This window comes from Alligator sinensis, unplaced genomic scaffold (assembly GCF_000455745.1).
Source record: "Alligator sinensis unplaced genomic scaffold, ASM45574v1 scaffold147_1, whole genome shotgun sequence".
Lineage (NCBI taxonomy): Eukaryota > Metazoa > Chordata > Crocodylia > Alligatoridae > Alligator > Alligator sinensis.
The window spans coordinates 5116700-5136567 of record NW_005841847.1 but is presented as its reverse complement, the minus strand read 5'-3'; positions in this window follow the sequence as shown (position 1 = coordinate 5136567).

The window sequence follows — 19868 nt, the reverse complement described above, 5'->3', positions numbered from 1 at the left end:
TTCCTGCCTATGCAGGGGGTCAGACTCAATGATCTATTGAGGTCCCTTCCTACCCTAGCATCTATGAATCTATGAATCTATGAATAGCGGATCCTAATCTAAGATAGACCTGGATCCATGTGGTATCAGACTTAATCAGTCTTAAATAGACCAGTGAATTAAACTACAGTACCAGGTCCCTTGCAAATCAAATTAGTTTGCTGTCCACTGGCATCCTAGGTGCTTTTGCAGGCCCCCACTAACCCAACCCCCCACCCCAGGGAGCCACCCTGCATTCAGCTGCTCCAGCCAAGTGCCTAGCTAGTCCTGCCCCCCGCTCTCACAGAGCAGAATGAGCACAGTGGCTAACACTGGCAGAGAGGGGCACTTGGCTGTGCCTGGCTCCCTGGTGCTGCACTGGATCACAAGGGCATGGGGGTCCCTGTGTAGGTGTGTGGGAGCCCACCCAGGGATCCCCATGCCCCCATGAGCAGATGCAGTGACAGTGAGTAGACTGAGCTGGAGATGCCTATCACTGACAGGAGAGGAGGTGAAGGGGCGCTCAGCAGTGCTCAGCAATCTCCAGCAGCCCAGGGAGGCTTCAGCTCATGCTGGGAGGTGTGCTCAAGTTCCCCCAGCCTTTTGGCCTCAGCCAGTGCAGGCAGCCTACGTGTCCCCCACCACCAGAGGGTGAACTTCTGTTCTGTTTGCTCCTGATCTAACCTAGGGCACTTTCAGAAACCCACGTAGGTTTGAGCGATTCTGCCTCAGGCTTTTTGAATGTCTGTACCTAGCCTGAGAGAGCAACTGCTATATTCAGTACAACTAAGTTTCAAAGTGCCACAAAACCTGAATATACTCATTGTTAGTACATTGGAGCCTTTTCTACTTCAAATCAGCAAAGAGGGTCCGTTTGATATCTAAACACTAGCTGCTCTGTTTGAAGAGGCACTGAGGTGGATATCTGTGAGCTGGCACAGCCCAAAATAAGAAACATTACCCTAGACAGCCTGATCCAACACTGTGTGGGAGAAACCAGTTTCTGGAGAAACCATAAACTGCTGCTATTTGGGCAGCCAAAGATCAGGTCCATTACCTGGGGTTGATAAACAGCATACAGAGAAACTGTTCAGGAAAATTTTCCATCTAACTTTGGTTTTGGGCAGATTATGTCTTTGTCTAAATGGATTTTTTTTTTCATTTGCTCCCTACAAATATTTCATTTTTTCAGCAGAAAGGTGTTAATGCCCAGGATTTAAAAATAAATAAATAATAGCCTTCTTGACAAAATTTCAGTTTGCCATGGAAAAAAGGCCTACTTTTAACCAGCTCTAATAGCAGCAATAATTACTAGCTGATATTTGAAAACCTTAAGAAAAATGTTGAAGTCAGGACAGAAAATGAATCTTGAGGCTTGTATCCCTGTTAATGCTACTAAAGCTTTTTGGACAGCTTTTGGTGCCAAAGGAACACAGCTGCAGATTAGTATCAAGGCTGTTGTGTCCACTCTTGGAAAAAGCACAGTAGCGGTCTGGGTTAACCTTGACATTTTTCCTAAGTACAGTTATGAAAGCCTCTACTACTGAATACAAACTTTGTACAATGTATACTGGTGCCAGTTGACAAGTCAGCCCTAGAACATGGAAGAGTTTACAAGATTCTTGTGTACTTGTAAGCACATCTACATGCACGCACACGCACATGCATGCACACACATTGATTCTGACAAATGTTTTATACTACTAAATGAAGCATTTTGTTGCATGATGGTTCCCGAGTTACAATCACCCTGATCCTGCAAATATTTACCTGTGCAAGTAGTTTCACTGGGTGTCTTTACATGTGCTTGGGGGCAGGGGGATGGCGATTTAATTAGAGTGGCTCCAAGATCCACTCTAATTAAAGTGCCCACAGTATCATTTGTATTAAGCATCCCATGCTTTAACATGGCAGTGGGGAGCACTTTAACTAAAGTTTGCTCAGTGAGCTTGAGTTAAAGCATCGCCACTGCCATTTTGAAAAGCAGGGATGCTGAATACATGTGAAGTGGAGGCTGCTGGAGCATGCTAATTAGCACACTCCAGCAGACTCAATTAATGGAGTCTGCTCTGATGCACGCTAATTAGCAGGCATCAGAGCAGATGTCCAGCATGGGTATAGGTGCCCAATGGTTTTGATTCTCCACTGTCCTAGCCACTGCACAACACAACACAAAGTCATCTATACCTATCCAAAATAAGTGAAAAATGGATCAAAAATGCTACCAAATCAGAGCAGGACAAGTTAAAAATGACTCATAGGGACAGGAACAATCAGGACTCATGATAGCCGCAGAGAGCCTCATGTGAGTAAAGTTATGCACATGCTTTAATGCTTGAAGCACCAGGGCCTATTTTGGTCTTCTAATTTTGGAGCTCATAAATTTAGATACCAAATGATTATAATACCAGCACCTCTAGCTTCTGAAATTATGATTTAGCCATATGTCCATGTACAATATCTATTTATTATGGCACTATCTCCCATCTACAAATTATAGAGAAAGCAAATTAGACTTTTAAAGAAGCTATTACACAAGACATGATGAAGTGCATTATTTAAAATCTTTTCCCATACTGAATGGAAATGTGTCACTGAAATGGTATCTGAACCACTTGTCCACATAAAAAAATTGAATTACTCACCTCTATTTTTATCCTTGTATCAGACCACAACTCTGTCAGCAGCCCCTGTCAGGCTAAGCCCCCATGGTCATTCCAGAGATACTGATTATTACAATGAGATTTCAACATCTCTTGAAGATTCACATGACCTGGTTAGGATCCATAAGCACTGACAGTGAAAGAAGGAACAGAGGTCAAAGTCAGAGGAAGCATAAAATGAACCAATCAGATTATCACAACCACCTGCTGAATAGCACTTTTAACTGTGGACATTTTGGACTATTTTTTTAATCTATAGTTAACAAGATTAGTCTAAGCCAATCATCAAGTTGTCACAAAAAGTTACTATTCTTTGTAACTGCAACTGAGATCATGCCCACAATGTTTTAGGCAGTATCCCACCCATGGGAGTATCCCACCTTTGCCAACAAGCTTCCCAACTAAACCAACAAGAGACACACTAAGGGAGGAAATCAAGATACAATCCAAACTTTTCTAAATAGAAATCCTACAGGAATGGAGTCTGTTATAGCAGTAAATAGAAGCATGTTAACTGGACCTGACTGGCCCTGAATCTATTCCTCAGAAATTAGTCTATTTTTCATCATGGTAGAAGCCAATTTTTGGAAGGATTTGAAGTAAGAGAAGGTAATGGCTTTCTAGATCAGTTGAAAGCAAGAGCTCCATTCAGAGACAACATGGAAGAAGAGGGTTATGGGAAGAGCAAATTAGTGAGCAGTAGTATAAACAGGTCATTGAGAGAAAGAATATTTCCAGGGCTGCAGCTACATTTTGTAATAGTTTGAGCCATGTAATTTCCTTCCAATGTTGTATTTTAATATAGAATATTAACATTCCTGTGTTGTAGCAAAATATGCTAGTGTGGCATGTTGAACATATTTTAGGAGCCCAGAACTATTTTTATTTATTGTTCCAAGTGGCTGCTTAAAGTAAGTATGCTTCATCATGCTTGTAACGGAATCAGTAGGAGGGTTTGCTGGAAGACATTTCAGGATCACAAAAGGTTTCAAAGTTTGTTTTTCTTCCAAGGCTGAATCCACACCCTGGTTGTGAGAGTGCTCAAATCAGGTCCAAATCAGGCGGAGCAGGATTTGAAGCAACATCTCCTAGATTCTAGATTACTGCCTGATCTACTGGGCATTTGGTAACAGAAAGGGAGGGTTCTCACTCAGTCCCCTTCTCAGACCTGAGAAACTTTTCTGACAACACTTTCAACCAACTAAAGAAGAAAGAGTTGATGTTCCAGTGCTCTATCCCAGTGATTCTCAACCAGGGTGCCATGGCATCATGGGATGCAGCGAGATACTTTGAAAGGTGTGAGGAGATAAACAGATAAATGTAGGTTCAGGCTTGTCCCTGCCTGGCCAATCCCTGACCCCTACTGCCTGGCTCCTCTGCAAGGAGATAAACACTGCAACAGATACATTTGTTTTTGAAATCAGGAGCCACTCAATGCACTAAAGTTATAGACGGGTGCCTCAAGTCTGAAAAAATTGAGAACCACCTGTCTTGTCACAGCCATGATAGGGACAGGTGTGCACTTATAGTGAGTAATCTAATGTTATCATACACAGACCTATGGCTTTTGCTTCAGAAAGCCATGTCCCTATAAAAAGAAATAAGAACTTATAAATGCTGTTTTCCACATTCCCCACCCTGAAGCAAGAAGGTGGACTCTGCTTAGGTGTGGCTATGGAGTGCAGAAAGGATCTAGTTCCTCTCAGCTGTGCTCTGCCTTGGCTTTAGGCTCACTTATTTCTTCTTAGGGCGTTGAACTGTCTCATTGTTTCCTTGTGCCCTTGTTTAAATTGTGCCTCGCAGATCATATAACTTTAGTCAACCTTTGGCACAAATAATCATGATCATGGGCATTATTCTGTGGCGGGTGGTTTATAGCTGCTGGTCTGAACTTTGTAAAGGTTTTCCTCTTTCCAGTGTTCCTCACAAGCACTTGTGAGAGGGAAATGTGGCTTATTAGCAAGTTGAAATATTCACTCACTTGGTTCCTGCTACCAAGGAATTTGATGCTGTTTACAAATATTAGTGGGTTTAGTTGTACAATAGCCCTAAGAGAAAAGGAAATACTATTCCTATTACACAGACTGAGGTTCGGGGAAGTTATGTTCTTGACACCAGATTACACAGGAAACTTGGAGAATGACCTGGAACAAAACTATACATTCTTGGTTCACACTTCTGTGCTTTAGCCACAAAACGTACCTTCCTCCTCCACGTCATGGATTTTCACAACACTGATTCCCAAAGCTGCTATTTACCAGCTTAGCATTCTCAGGAGGCAATGGGTCATGAAGAGAGACAAACAATATAATCTTTAAAACAGCAGAACAGCTGCTTAAGCCTTCAAATATCATAATTTTTTCTGCCCCTCCCCCGCATTCTGAAAGGCTTGGAAATCTACCAAAATGACTGTCCCTCTGGAATAAGACCATTGTACCACAATTTGCTATTCCAGAATTGTTAATTTTGGTAAATATCCAAATGTAAACAAAAGGCCTTTGTCTCTGCCATTCTCTTCTGAGATCTAAAATCTGTCTCCTTTTTGATGCTAACAGTTGCTTTTAGCACAGAATCTCATTCCTTTCCTGATTCTCCACTAGAATGTCTACTTATCACTACATAAACACGCACAAGGAGAACAGTGACAGAGAAAGTGCTTGTTCCTAGTTTTATAGCATACAGACTGATGTCAGCTCTTAGTCATCAAATCCGGATGCTTGTCTTAACAATGGAAAAATACACTTCCCATCTAGACATTTTTCACCAGCTACAACTACAAACTTAGACTTGCCAATTTCCATTCGCATAGGCAAGTAAATATTATTGATGTGTAAATAAAATATAATTAGGGACAGATTCATAGTGGATGCAAATCAAACAGTTTCAGTGAAGCTAACAAGATTCCCACCAGCTGATGATTTGGCTCTTAGTTGTTTCATCATCATGGGAAAGATGGACATGCAGATGTTAAGCCTAGACTGGTAAGTTTTTCTGACCATTTTTCAAGGCTGCACTAACAGTAACCTAAAGACAAGATTTTTATCCATCTGGTCAATAATTTGCAGTGCTGCAATAGGACTGCAGGCAATTATGTAGTTTTCCACTACTTTTACTTATTGCTATCAGAAACCATGAGTTAGTCGATATCTGCATTCTTTTGAGATGAATTTGCCAGCACACTGAAGGAGCACTATTCACAGTGGAGACATTGTTTCCCAGACTATTCAAAACAATACAGGAAATGTTGTGTTCTGGTTCGAGTGCTATGCCGAAAGAGATTTTTAAATGCTTGTCCACGATGCTATCACATAGTGAGTTTTTAAACTCTTATGCTGTGAAAAACTACACAACATAATAATTCATTTATGGATTGTGTCCAACGTCAGAAATATGGATTAGCTGTGGCTGGTCTTTCTAGGCAGAAATAAACATTTAATTCTTGTCATTAAAAAAACAAGCCAACAAGAGATCAACCAGCTTTTGGGGGCTGCTTCATTTTCAATAATGAAAGATAATAGAAAATCTAATCACAGTAAAATCTATACAATTAGAACCAAGCCCCTGCCTAGCCAGCCAACTCAGGGCGTGCCAAGACACCGCTCAGTGCAGTCTCTGCTACAGGAATCTTGCCAACCAGGTCAGAGGTACATGCTCTGGAAGCCACTTTGCTGTTGCTGGTACTCTAAATAACAGCAATGTGTATGTGCCCCTAGATAGTCCCATCTCCTAGTAGCAGCACATCAGCTTATTTAGGGGTATGGAAACCCCTCCTAGAAAAGAACACCATGTCCATGAGGAGCCAAGACACACAGCACTGTCTTTTTCACATCTCTGGGGGTTATGGAAAACTCCTCCCTCCTTGATAGTCTTTCTCCCTCTTGTCCATTTATCTATGACTCCACTGCATTTATAGTGACATTAATGGGACCTGGATCAGGGCAGTAGCAGAGAGAGAAGAATCTTTGTCCTTAGATTTCAGATCAAGGCCCAAACACCTATAAGCAGTGAGTTACCCAAATAGGTATGGACTAGATGATAATGCTTCACCTGCTTGTTCTGCTCTGAAGCAACACTGATTTTTCAGAGACTGGAAGTTCAAACTGTTTCATTTACATTTAAAAAAATGGAGCTGACATTTTTTTGGCAGATTTTTAGGTTATGTCTAGAGCTGTAAAGCCAGGCCTTCCAAAACCCTCTCAGTTAAATTTCTGGCCTCCTACTTCATACACAAGCAATCCAAGTGAAGTCAAAAGAAGACAAACAGACTAAGTGTCCATCTAATGACTTCACTGGGGTTATATGGGCATAATGATTGTCAGATTTTGGCTCTAGAGGGCCTATCATGTTCCTGCCATTCCTCTTGGAAGCCATGCCCTGGAGATCAATTTCAAACTGTGATGTTAGTATTACTGTAACTGCTGAGGAAAGCATGCATTTTGGAGTGCATCCAGTGCCAAGGGAACTGTGCCAGCAGTCTCAATTCAGCCTTTAAACTGGGCATTTCAATGTTACCAGATTTTCTGAATCTACACTTTGGATTACATCACTATACTAACAGAACTGATCATGGGAGATAGATTATTTTTTTCCAGCCAGCATAGCCTGATGGTTGGAGATGTTAGTAGTCTATGACAAAACAGAATTTAATAATGAAACACAAAGCAAATTTCACCAAACAATCAGGCCCCCCAAAGTTGGAAGTCCATGAAATGTAGTAACATGCAGTCATGATTTGAAAACGACATAAATACAAAACTGGGACTGAGAGCAGAATATTAATGAAAGTTCAGGCATAATCAGGGTGGCAGTTTTTAGGACTAAAGTCATACAGGGAAATAGACAAAGGCAAATACTGAAAAGTATCTGAATTATCTTCACTTTCTTTAGCAATTAACAGTGCACTATAGTAACTTAAGGAGGCAACATAATCCCTTTGTAAATAAACTACAAGTTAAACAGAACCAATCTTAGCAGAAGTTAGCCTGTGATACAACAGTTCTCTGGTGTGTGGGGCATCATGATTTAACTAAAAAGACTATAATTGCTTTGAAGTCCAGATCAGGCAACTGAAAGTCACCCATTGGCTTGGACTCTTGAACAGGCCCCATTTAAGAAATTCAGCAGCAGCAGCAGGTAAACTCCTAAAATACAAAGATCCAGGTGTTATAGGAAACATTCCAATGATCTACAACATACCTGAGGGTGGAGAAAAAAGATATTTCAGCAGAATGGTTTCTAAGTAGAAGATTTCTTAAAGTTTTTCTTTCAGTTTTTCCAGGAGGCTCTTTTAAGGGGAAAAAGTAGAAAAATGTTGGAAGGAGTCCAAAGAAATATTAAACTGATCAAAGGATTTAGTGAGGATGAGAAGCTGAAGAATTTACTCTACTATAGCTTGAAGAAGAACTGGCTGTGAGGGAGAAGGGGAAAATGGTAACACAAAAAGGGATCATATATTATAGTACAAATACCTGGAAAGAATTAGTTTAAAAAGACATATTCAACAGAAAAAATGTAAATATTCTATAAAACTAAAAATATACAAGTTTACATTTAAATAACCAACCTTTTCTTATCTAAATATGACCACAATATTTCAACAGCTTTTAAGCTTTGCAACCAGGCAGGCTCCAGTGCCAAACACAATGTTATCTCCCACTGGTCTACACAACCCAATGGGCTCACTGGCAGAGCTGTTAAGGCATCTTGCTATGGCTCCAGGCATGGAGACGGTCTCATGTTGCCTCAGACAGTTGCCTCAGTCAATGGGTCATTGGTCATTCAGGTTGTGTAGTCAAAGATGACTACCATGAGAGTAGCCACATTGTTCCCTTTGCAACCCAATATCACTTGTGCACCTCTGACAACAGGGACAGACAGGCACGTCTTAACCACACTAGCTCAATGAGTCACCTAGGCTTCAGTGGACCTTTCACTTTTATGACACAATACAGCATTTCCAGCAGCTGCAAGAATCACTGCAGTGTCCCCCTTTCCACACTTGAAGATGCCACTGGTGTCTCAAATGCTTACCTCGATTTTCCTGAAGCAATATAATATAGATTCTGTCATTATCTCTGCAAAGAGTAATCCAAGTACCTCTAAGGGACAGCAGGAAAAACAATACTTTATAGTCTTATCTACACCAGGGAATTAGACTATATTCATCAATATACTATATTCATAAGTATATTTATAAATATACTCCCCACAGTAGCTACCAGCAGTGCAGTTCCACTAGTAGTGGCAGTTGACTAGACAAGGTGTCCCTGGCTGTTTGTTTGATGTCCACCTTCTCAGATGACACACCAGGGATCTCCAGCACTGTAAGCATGAAGTACTACAGCTTGAGCTAGAACATCACTGCGTCCTTGCTAGGGATTGTAACAGATCGTCTGTGGGACAGCAGAGAGAGGGACCTATTGTAGACCATGCACGCATCATGACCTGACCTGAGCTTGAACTATGTAGCAATGATGTAAGTTAAGCATGCACTGTAGACAATGATAAGGTGCATTAACATAATACAAGGAAGTGGAAAAGGATTGACATAACTCCAAAGCATAATCAAATATGGCAAACCCTTAAGTGTTAAGTATATCCATCTTCTCCAAAGCTCACTGTAAAAGAGGAACTAAAACAGTGCAAGTCCCCAAGGGAACAGAGAAGCCTGGCGGGTGGATCTGTTTTCCCCTTGAATCCAAGGCTATATACGCACAGTCCTTATTAATACAAATAAGTTTTTGCTATTGTGTATCCTAATGAAATTGTTGAGTTGTGACCAGAATAGTTTCAATAATCATCATCAGTCTCGCTCTCAACCCCAGTTAAAATGTAAAGTAATAGTATAATACCCAGGTACTAGTAGAATAGCTAACGGTTATGGCATGCAGCTGGGAGTGGAGAGTGCTGGCTTCTGTCTCTAGCTAATTTCTGTTTTTCAGCTAATGGCTACATAATGAAAATGCATAAAAAAGGCAAGCAGCCTGGGATTGGAACCCAGGGCTGTCCTTTCTCAGCCAGGTGCCTCACCTACCAGTCGGGGTCCCTTGTAAATACTAGCACAAAGTCAGAGTCATTCTATTACTTTTTCTCCTTCTGGTCCCAAAAATCTTACATCACTGTTTTGCACAGTGTTCCAGATTCAATATGAGGGTGTATGGCTCACCACCCCTAGTAGACAGGGCACTCTACTGGGACATGGGAGATATAGGTTTGGAGTCCTCAGGCTAAGTGAGTAATGTAACCCAGGACTCCCATATTCTGGGAGAGTGGTCTATATCTTGGTTGGTAAATAGTGACATAGTTGCTACTATTCTTTTTAAAAGAATAAACTATGCTTAGCTTTTTCCAAAAACTATTTGAAGGGTTCTACAATCCAGAGTGGGTTATGGACTCTGTATCTCCAGTGAACAGAGCAAGATACTTGAAGCACCAGCTTAGCAGTCTAAACTCCAAGGACAGATGGGTTTCCAACATGCTTTGGTGCTTAGCATTTTCTGTTGGCTGACTCCAGACGGCAGCTTCCTCAGTGTGCATTCTATAATGGTATAGGAAGGGCTGAAAACATAACTCTGGACATTGGACTCCACTCCTAGGGCCAGAAACCTCCAGGTTCTGCACAAGAAAAACCTTCTTTGGTTCTGGCTTTTGATTAGTATTTACAATTTCTGGTTCTTTAACCAAGCTTTGACTATCCTGTGAAAAACTCAGTCCAACTAATGTGTTTGCAATGATCTAGTGACTCATATAAATTTCACCAAAAAATAGTTTAACTTATGTCTGAATTACTTCTTGCTATATATCAATGAGACAACAAAACATTTTAAGAAGTTCTTTGATTTAGATCTAGCCAGACACATATGAAATCTATTGTAGTTCAGGGCATGGAGAACTTAGAGAATGTAGTACTAAAAATCTGGCCAACAAGAATTTAGTCAATAAAAAAACAGTTGAGTCAACCAGACAGGTCTCAGCAACACAAGTCAAGCCAGAGGGCCTCTTCCATGAGTAAGCCTGGACAATAGGAATTTATTAGCCATCAACAATGCACACAACAGCAAGAACCACAAATTAGCATTCTACCTACACTCGCATAGATCTCAGAAATAAGGATCAAGGGAAATCTGGGTTACAGTAAGAAGAGTCTGGCAAGGTTCTACAGATGGTTTTGATTGAAATAAGGGTTCAAGACACATGTTCCCATAAGTGATACTGTACTAAGGAGAGATGCATTCCATAAAGTTCAAAAAAATATTCCCAAATTCTCCAAAATCTACCTGTTAAGACAGTCTCCCTAACACAAGAAAAGGATAGATACTTATTTAATACATGTCTGTATTCCACTCTCAGTTGAACCCTGCCACTACCATTGGAGTCTTTGTAGTGACTAACCACAGGGGAGCACTTCTCTCAAAGGAAAGGAAAGGGCCTGGTTTACAAGGTGTATGAGGCAACTGGCTGGTGTCATATTGATGAATGGCTCCAGCATGGGAAAATACCATATTTAATTGCCTACAAGCATCTTCTTTCAAAAAATCCAAACTTGGGGTGTGTCTTTTAAGAAGGGAAGCTAATTTTCTTCACTGCAACAGAAGCATAGAGAAGAAGCAGTATGGAAAGGCTATCTTGCAAAATGCCTGTCTCTCCTCTTGGAACAGCAACCAAGCAGGGGCATGGGCATAGTCTCGTGGTTACTATTTCGCAGCCACTACTGAATTGGGAAACAACTGTTGCCAATTTGGCATTAGCTGTGAACAGGTTAACACTGGCCCTCACCCCTACAGCTAAAAGATAAACAGAAAAGTTTTTGCTAAAAGATAAACAGCAGCCATTTTTCAGCCTAGCCTCTCCATGAAAAAGCCAGCTCTAGGCCATAGGCAGACCTATAGTACAAGTACCTAAGGGTACTCTTCAAATACCTGAAAGCTTGCAAAGAACAATTTTTCCAACCATTTGAGTTGGTCTAATAAAAGAGATCAGATTTACCCAAAGAATCTTGTCTGCCAATGCCCTTAGACCAATACGACTACAACCTATAAACTCTAGGTCATGATGCTGGAAAAATCTTTTGTTTTTCAGTCCACCTTCCAAAAACAAGGTCCCCATCTTCTTGGGGGTTGTGGTATATGAGACAATATGATATGTCATATTTCCTCACAGAAAATGTAATCAGATTTTGAAAGCTGTCAACCAGTTTTGTTGGTTTTGTAGCTGTCCATGAACCTCAATCTATTTTGCTGCAGTGAGGAGTGGCATCCTTAGAATCTGTTCCACAGTGATGAACCTATTTTTTATGGCATGTAGGCCACATCCTTCAATTTCAAGACCATAGTAGTGAGCACATTCAAGTGATACCCTGCATGGATAGCATGGTTCTCCCATGTAGGAAAACAGTTGGCTATATGGAGATGAGTAGCCCCAGGCTGTATGGAGATGAGCAGCCCCAGGAGAGAATTCCACCCATAAGAAATTTGTGTGTGCACGCCAGGTGGGAAGTGTGTGTTGTGGGGGAAAGGAGAGAATTACTTCTTATAGAGTTTGAATGCAACTTTTTGTACTAATATGAGGGAGAGAATTCCACCTCCTTAGTTTCCAGACCCTTTCCATATCTTATGTTGCTGTCTTGATTACTAGTCCCATTACATCTACTTTTGTAAGCCGGCAGCTTTTATTTAAAGGGCTTTTGACATACTGGATCATATGATTCTGGTGCTGTCATGCCAAGTATGTTTGAACAGGATACTGTACCAAGAACACAAGGTGGAGTAGCCTCTAGCAACTTTCAGGTCATTAGCTATAAATGAGTGATTTTGCAATTCCTCATTTTCTTTTACTTATATACATTTGTATGGACACACTCAAATACACTTGAAAACTCCCTTTTTCGGATGACTAAATCCTGTCTTTTGTTTATATCAAGCTTCAGCAATACAGTAGGGAGCAAGCCAGGAAAACTTTAAGTGGTTATTGGACAGATTTGTTTAAGTTGCTCCCAATTCATTCCAGATTTTTGCAAGGAAATATTCAAAAGCAATAGAACAAGAGTCTCTCTTCTATAAGGCCTCTAGGCCACAACTGTCAAGTGAAAATATGCCAGAAATGTGGACATTTTCAAACATGTGTGCACCAGTCTGAACACCTTCCATAGCAGCTGTTTCCTATAAAGTTTGCCATGTAAGGGCAGATTCTCTCCCCAAGTTGCAGAAACTATTAGCGTGCTTTTATACCTATAATTAGGTCTCCAGAAACTGCCATGTATTGTCTTTGTAAATGGTGTTCAAAGATCAGTGTTTGCCACAGATTCCAGCAACATTTTAAGGGCCTCCAGAGACACCACTTGTTATTGACTAGGTCTTCAGCTAAAAACACTGCCTTTTAGGCTAATTGTTAAAATGACACATCAGTAAAACTATGCAAATATTTCATATGCCATAAACCACAGAATGAATGCATTTATTCAGAAAAGGAATGATTTCACAATAAGGGGACATTTTGAACATGCCGGGAGGAAAAATAGGGTGGAAGTAGTTGATCTACAAAAAAGGTAAATCCATCAGCCATTCCTTTGTTCAGTAGGCAGTGTGCCCACAGAGATACTATAGTCACAAGACAATAGTATTAACGATTGAAAAGTGGCTGTGCTGCAAAGCCATTATCTATAAAAGAATTATCTGTGAAGGCAATGTATTTTTTTCTGTATAACTGATAAAGAAGCCCAATATTACTTCCAACATTTTGATGGGGATAAGATAATATAGGGAAGATTTTTCCCAGACTTTTTTTTTTTTTTGATCCAGAGTGCTTGGAACACCATTTGTATTTTCTCTTGTTTAAAAGTTGAACTTGAATAGACCTTTGAAATTTTTTTTCAGCAAATAATTAATTTTCTGAAAAAAGAAAAACAGCTTTGGTTAACCAGAAACTATTACCATGCTTGACCCAAGCTTGCTAAATAGTTTTGGCTGGAAAAATATTTCCAAGATGAAATCATAAAACTAGGATAAAGGCCACTGTTCAACTTTGATTCTACACAGCTGATTAACTTATTAGGAACTAGAACCCAAAGCAAGGTACAGACATTACATTTATACCAGTATAAATGATCACAAACTGGTCTACACCCATAACCAAACAGAAGTTCAGCAGCCATAGACTGGTTTAAAATGACAGTACCCAGTCTAAAATAGACCTGAAGCAATGTAGTATCAGACTTAAGCAATTTAGGTTAGACCAGTCTATCAAACTTCTGTACCAGACCACCTAGCAACTCAACTTGTCACAGTCTGCTGGACTCTCCGGCTGCTTTTTGGGCCTCCATTAACACCCCACTTGCAGGGCAGCACGCTAGCCTCAGCCTGCACTGCTCTGCTCCTGGCTCTCACAGAGACGAATCAGAAAAGCGTCTGTCTCCAGCCCGATCTCCTGCCTGCAGCTGTCAGTGGTAGCAGGGCACTGGTGGGGTGGGGGAGGGGGAGCAGAGGCCACTGCCATATGGACCTGGCCCTGGCCACCCCAGACCTGAGCCAACACAGCTGTGGTGGGGGGGAAGGCGCACGGTGGGGTCCTCCACTTTCTTCCCCCCCACCCCCCAGCTGCTACTGACAGCCAGCAGCTAGTGGAGGTGCAGGGCTGAGGAGAGGGGCCATGCTGGCCAATCAGGGGTGGCCCGGTTCCTTGGCTGGGCTCAGCATTCTCCAGCCACCTGCTTGGAGGCATGAGGGATCACCTCCAACCTGCATGCCCCCCCTTCACCAAAGAGTGAATGTCTGTTCTATTTGCTCCCAACCTAACCTAGGGCACTTAAAGTAAAGCATGAATCTTAGATCATTTCTGCCTTGGGCTTTTTAAACATCTGTACTTAGCCCAGATGTCTGGAACTCAGGTGGCTGCTCTACCCACTCGCTATCGGGTCGTTCTCCTTCACATTCTGCACAGATGAAATACTAATAAATATTTTAGTATTTTGTACACAGAGAAACAGAATCCACAGTATAGTGAGAACAACCCATCCCAAGATAGCTATCAAGCTGGTGGGTAGGAAATTCCCCTGTGAGGAAAGACAAGAGATCCAGCTTTAAATCCCCTCCAAACAGATGAGGGAATTTAACCCAGCCCTTCCTCACATCTATGAGTACAGTAATGACTGGTCTGTTGGGTAAAAGAGCAGAGTGCAAAAGGCAACAGAACCACTTCCATTTTGTGAATCTAGCCTGTCATATCCTTTCTTTTATTTGTGAATCAAGTGCTTTGCTTCAGTTCTCTTGAAATATTTGTTTGATCCAAAATGATTTTTTAAATTTTCATTTCAGCAAGAAACAATTTTCATGTCTTTTCTTTTCTATTAAATTCTGAGTTAAATCTAAACATTTTTTTTCTGTTTTTATGATTAGCCAGGGTTAATCAGGGATGATGATCCTGCCTTGAGCAGGGGCCTGAAGTAGGTGACCTTGTGTGATCCCTTCCAGCCCTACATTTGTATGATCCTACGATTTGAGAGCCAAACCAAAATATCAGCAAGCCATACAACCATAGTCCTTGGACTGTTGGTCCTTTTCTTCTTATCTCACTAGTGTGATGTGTATATCTTGCTACTTCAGATATTGGTCCTAAAAATACATTACTATTTGCTTTTTCTGGATTTTATTTTAAAATTTAAGGAACACTTACAAGTAGTGGAAAGTTGAAAGGACATCAAAAGTGGACATTTTTGCTTACCCACTCATCAGTTCCCCGGAGAATACTTACTGCTATTTTAGTTTATTTAATCAGCTATATTTAGCTGGATAGATTCCGTATTCCATTACAGTTATAAAACCGCTCATATCATATTATCTTGTAATAAGCAAGCCCTTCAGAGTGAACGAACATAAACAAAGTATGTGTTTAGAAGTAATCACAAACAAAAAAAATAAAGTTTTGAACTTTATGTGCCTCAAGAATTAACAGTTTTCTCTCAATTGCCATAACAGACAGCAACATTTTTAATATCTTGTAAATACATTGCCAAGTGAATTCCACTCAGATAATGTCATTAAACCCCCAGTAAAAATAATCTGTAGTATAATTGTAATATGATAATGTGAAAGTCCAAAGGAACTCATTCCCAGACTACATCAGAAAAGCTGCTAAGTCAACAATTGGAGTAGACAATAACAGTGTGAACTGAGGGAGCAGACCTTTAAAGAAAGTTGCTTAAAATAGAACACCATTTAAATGTCATGGACAAGCTTAAGTATGACCATTCACACACTATTGCTATGTGAATTTACTCAGAATATTAGAATTTATGTAATCAGAGCTCTATTTATTAAGCAATGACAAGCTCCACTAGCTATATCGGTCATTTCCCTTGAGGCCTCTTTTCCTCTTCTTTGTGTTATCTTTCCTCATTTTCAAATATTTTTAAAGGAAAATCATTTCCTCAATCTTAGGTTTAAACTATACTGTACTAAACAAATATAATCACATCTGAACCCTCTGCACTTCCTTCCATGATCATTCCGTGTGCACAGAGAAGATGGCTATAGACCAAATGTAAAAGGCCGGAATGAAGGAAAAAAGAGCCAGCATTATAGGGATAAACATGTTCTTTCACTGTTCTCTCAGATGAAAAATATATGAGAGATTTTCATTGGTGGGAAGGGAGCTAACTATGCATGCAGAAATAGCACTGGTGTCATATACCAATAATTATAAGTGCATTGTCCTTCATTTTCCTGAGAAAATTCACAAGATTTTTTTTAATCTGTTATATTACCCATGTGATGTAACAACACAACATAAAAACAAATCCAAAACAGCCTTACAGCTGAGAATCCTGACACACTTATGCTAGGACACTGAAAATTATCATTCACACAGAAAACATGACTCAACTCACCTAAGCACAGGTAACATTTCCTATAGACATGTGTGCTATTAAAAATATATGGCTTAAGTCAAAGAGGAGAAGAATGGAGCACCACCACATTTGTTATGGATCCCAGGGTTACTTCTAGATTAAATACAGAAAAAAAATCTCCCAAGAACACACCCTCAGTAGCTATTCTTCTATAGTAACTGTTTTTATCTCTTATTTAGTAAAAGCCATCCTCATCTAACAGCTTCACTATGCAGGATTACATGAGAAACTGTTAAATTTATATGAAGTACCTTTGTTTTGAAGTTGCCCTTGATTTAAAGCCACAGCAGGAAAAATTAATTAAATTTAGAAGCAACCAAAGCCTCTAAGCAAAAATATATGGTACTGCTACGTATAATATGACCAAGTTATAATGGCTTTAGGAATCACTGCTTTGAATTTTCTTTGTTCTGTACATTTAAAATTCACTACTGTAATGCACTGAAAAATGTACACTTTTTTTGTATGTCCTTGATTGTTGTCTCAAGGGATACAAGAAAAAGAATGATTGTTATCTTCCCTACCCCAGTATTCAACATGATTCCCAATGCATATCTTAATGGGTGTAGCTGCTTAGGCATAATTACCTCATCACAGGAGGATGAAAAGAAGCATTCTTTCATTCGATTTGCGAAATACCATATTTGTACTTAGATTTTGAAAAATGTACATGGCTTAAATACAACCACCCATTAACTCTAAAGGGGTGCATCAACACATGTACTTTAATGCACAATTTTACTGTGCATTACAGCATCACGTAAAAATCATGACAACACTAATGTTCAGTAAAATAATCTACTGCGCATTAATCATCACTAAAAAACTATGCAAGTGCACTACTACACATGAGCACAGTCTAATGTGCATTTAGTACCCCACATTGGAGGTACTATATTTAATGTGCATTAGATAAGGCACATTAATGCACATGTAGACATGCCCAAGGAGTAGCATGATAACATTATGGGCCCCATTCAGCTTCCACTAAAATGTGTAAAAAGACTCACAACTGCAGTGAGAGTTGGATAAGTCCTTATAAACCTAGCAATCAGTGCAAACAAGATACTGAATCAGAGATGGATACACATAAAGGCAAATAAGCAAAATAAAGCCAGAGGAGCTTGAATTATGCCTCTAAAAAAGAAGTTAAAACTGATCAGGACTGCACTATGTTCAGTTACTTCATCATACTTCTGATCAGCCTTCTTCATATTGGTAGCCTATAAAAGAGCAGATTAAAATGGTACCTTTGTCTGCTAAACATGAAATTTGAATTCCATTACATGCAGGCAAGTGGCTAAAAATTCAAGAGGTCCCTTGCAGATTTACATTTGTATTTCTTCTTTCTCTTTAACATACATTATCCACATGCTGGGTAAGTCTACACAAGCATTTGATCCAGGGTCAGTTTACTCATTAGTAAACTACTTGTGAGTAAACGCTTCTGGGCAGGCATCTATACATGCAGGGAACCGGGAGCTGGGAGATTTCCTGCTAATGGAAGCAAACTGCTTCTGCTTTCTGGGGCCCTGAAATGGGCACCTGCAGCCATCAGGGAGAGCTCTACCCTGGGTGCTAGCAGGAAGCACTGGGCCAGGAGACAGCTGTTTTCTGGATGGGTCTGGGACATTACACCCAACCCCCAGGGGCTGTCTGCTGCCAGGGTATGCCCTGCCCTGGCAGCATAGAGTTCCTGGCCCTGGCTCCCTGATCAAGGGAAGGGGATTTGGAAAGAACTGTGGGGAAGAGGCAGGTCCCAGCCCCCCGCCATGATCAACTGGTGAGGCTGCTAGCAGCTAGCTCGCTGCTAACTGCCCCACTGCCAAATCGGGGCTGGCGGTTGGGAACTACCCCATCCCTGCAGCTCTTTCCAAGCTCTGTGCCTCGATCACCTGATCAGATCACAGGGCTGGGACCCGTCCCTGACCAGGACAGTTCCCAGTCCCCACCCCGCATGCAGGGTGGAGGCTGGGAAGCTTGTTCCCCACTCAGCTCTGCAAGTCCAAAGCTGGGTAGGGAACAAGCTGAGGAGCCTGTTCCTCATTCAGCTCCATAAGTGTGGAGCTGGGTGGAAAACAAGCTGGGAAGCCTGTTCCCTGCTCACTTCCATGAGCGCAGAGCTGGGTGGGGAACAAGCTGGGGAGCTGAGCAGGGAACAAGCTCCCTAACTTGCTCCCCACCCAGCTCTGCACTTGTGGAGCTGAGCAGGGAACAGGCTCCCCAGCTCCCACCAGCAGGAAGCTCCCGGTGCCAGCTTCACACAGCGGGACTGGCTCTGGGAGGCCCTTATGTCTCTAGCTCTGTGACCACAGGGCCAGCACTGGAAGGTAAGGATCTCCAAGCCCCCCACTCCCCAATCACAATGGCAGAGCTGGGCTGGGAGACAATAATCTCCCAATTCCCACTGCTCCCAGCAGCAGGGAGAAATCTCCCACCCCCTAGTGGACGGCTGACCGGGAGCAGTTGCTCCTGGTCAGTCATGTACATGAGCACTACTGCACTGTTAGTAATCAAAAGTATATTTGCAACTTGCATTTGCAGGTAGCAAATTTACTCATGATTAGCAAGGTTTCCTGCGTAGTGCAGGTGTAGATGCACGTGCTTACTTCCTTGTAAATTATGCTACTGTGCAGTTAAGCATCTCATGTAGACATGCCCTCTCTTACTCAAATGGTCTGGACTGTGACTTTGGCCAGGATGACTCCTGAACCCCAGGAGTCAGTATTTGCATCTTTTTATTACCCAACACAGTTAATAGTATTTATGACCCACAAATTCAGGAGGAAACTTATTTAAACTAAAATGCCTCAAATGCACATAACTGATCAGACCAGGCTTTGTTTGCATTTCAGTACTTTTTCCTACCAATCTCTAACAGATGCCAACAGAGAGTATTCTTCCTCTTTGGAGCCTCAGTCCATCTGGAGTCTCAGACAGCTCTGGGCTGATTTTCTCCATGGTCATCAACAGGTATCAGCAATGATTTCTTTCTTCTCATGGGCTTATACCTAAGGGCTTACACTAGTACACAGCACTGAAAGGTGCATCCCTTTAGAGAGAGATGCTTTTTAAAATAGAAGAAAAATAAATATTGCAAGTTTAGGTTTATAAACTGATAAGGCAACCTGCTAGAACAGGTTTTATTTGTATCCACGACTCTTTCTTATAGACAACAATATGGTAAATGATCTGAAGGACTTCCTTGGCTGCTATCAAGACTTGCTTGAGACCATGAACTTAGTGTTTGGATGCTTAATACAACTGTAAGAATTTTTGGCTGTTGA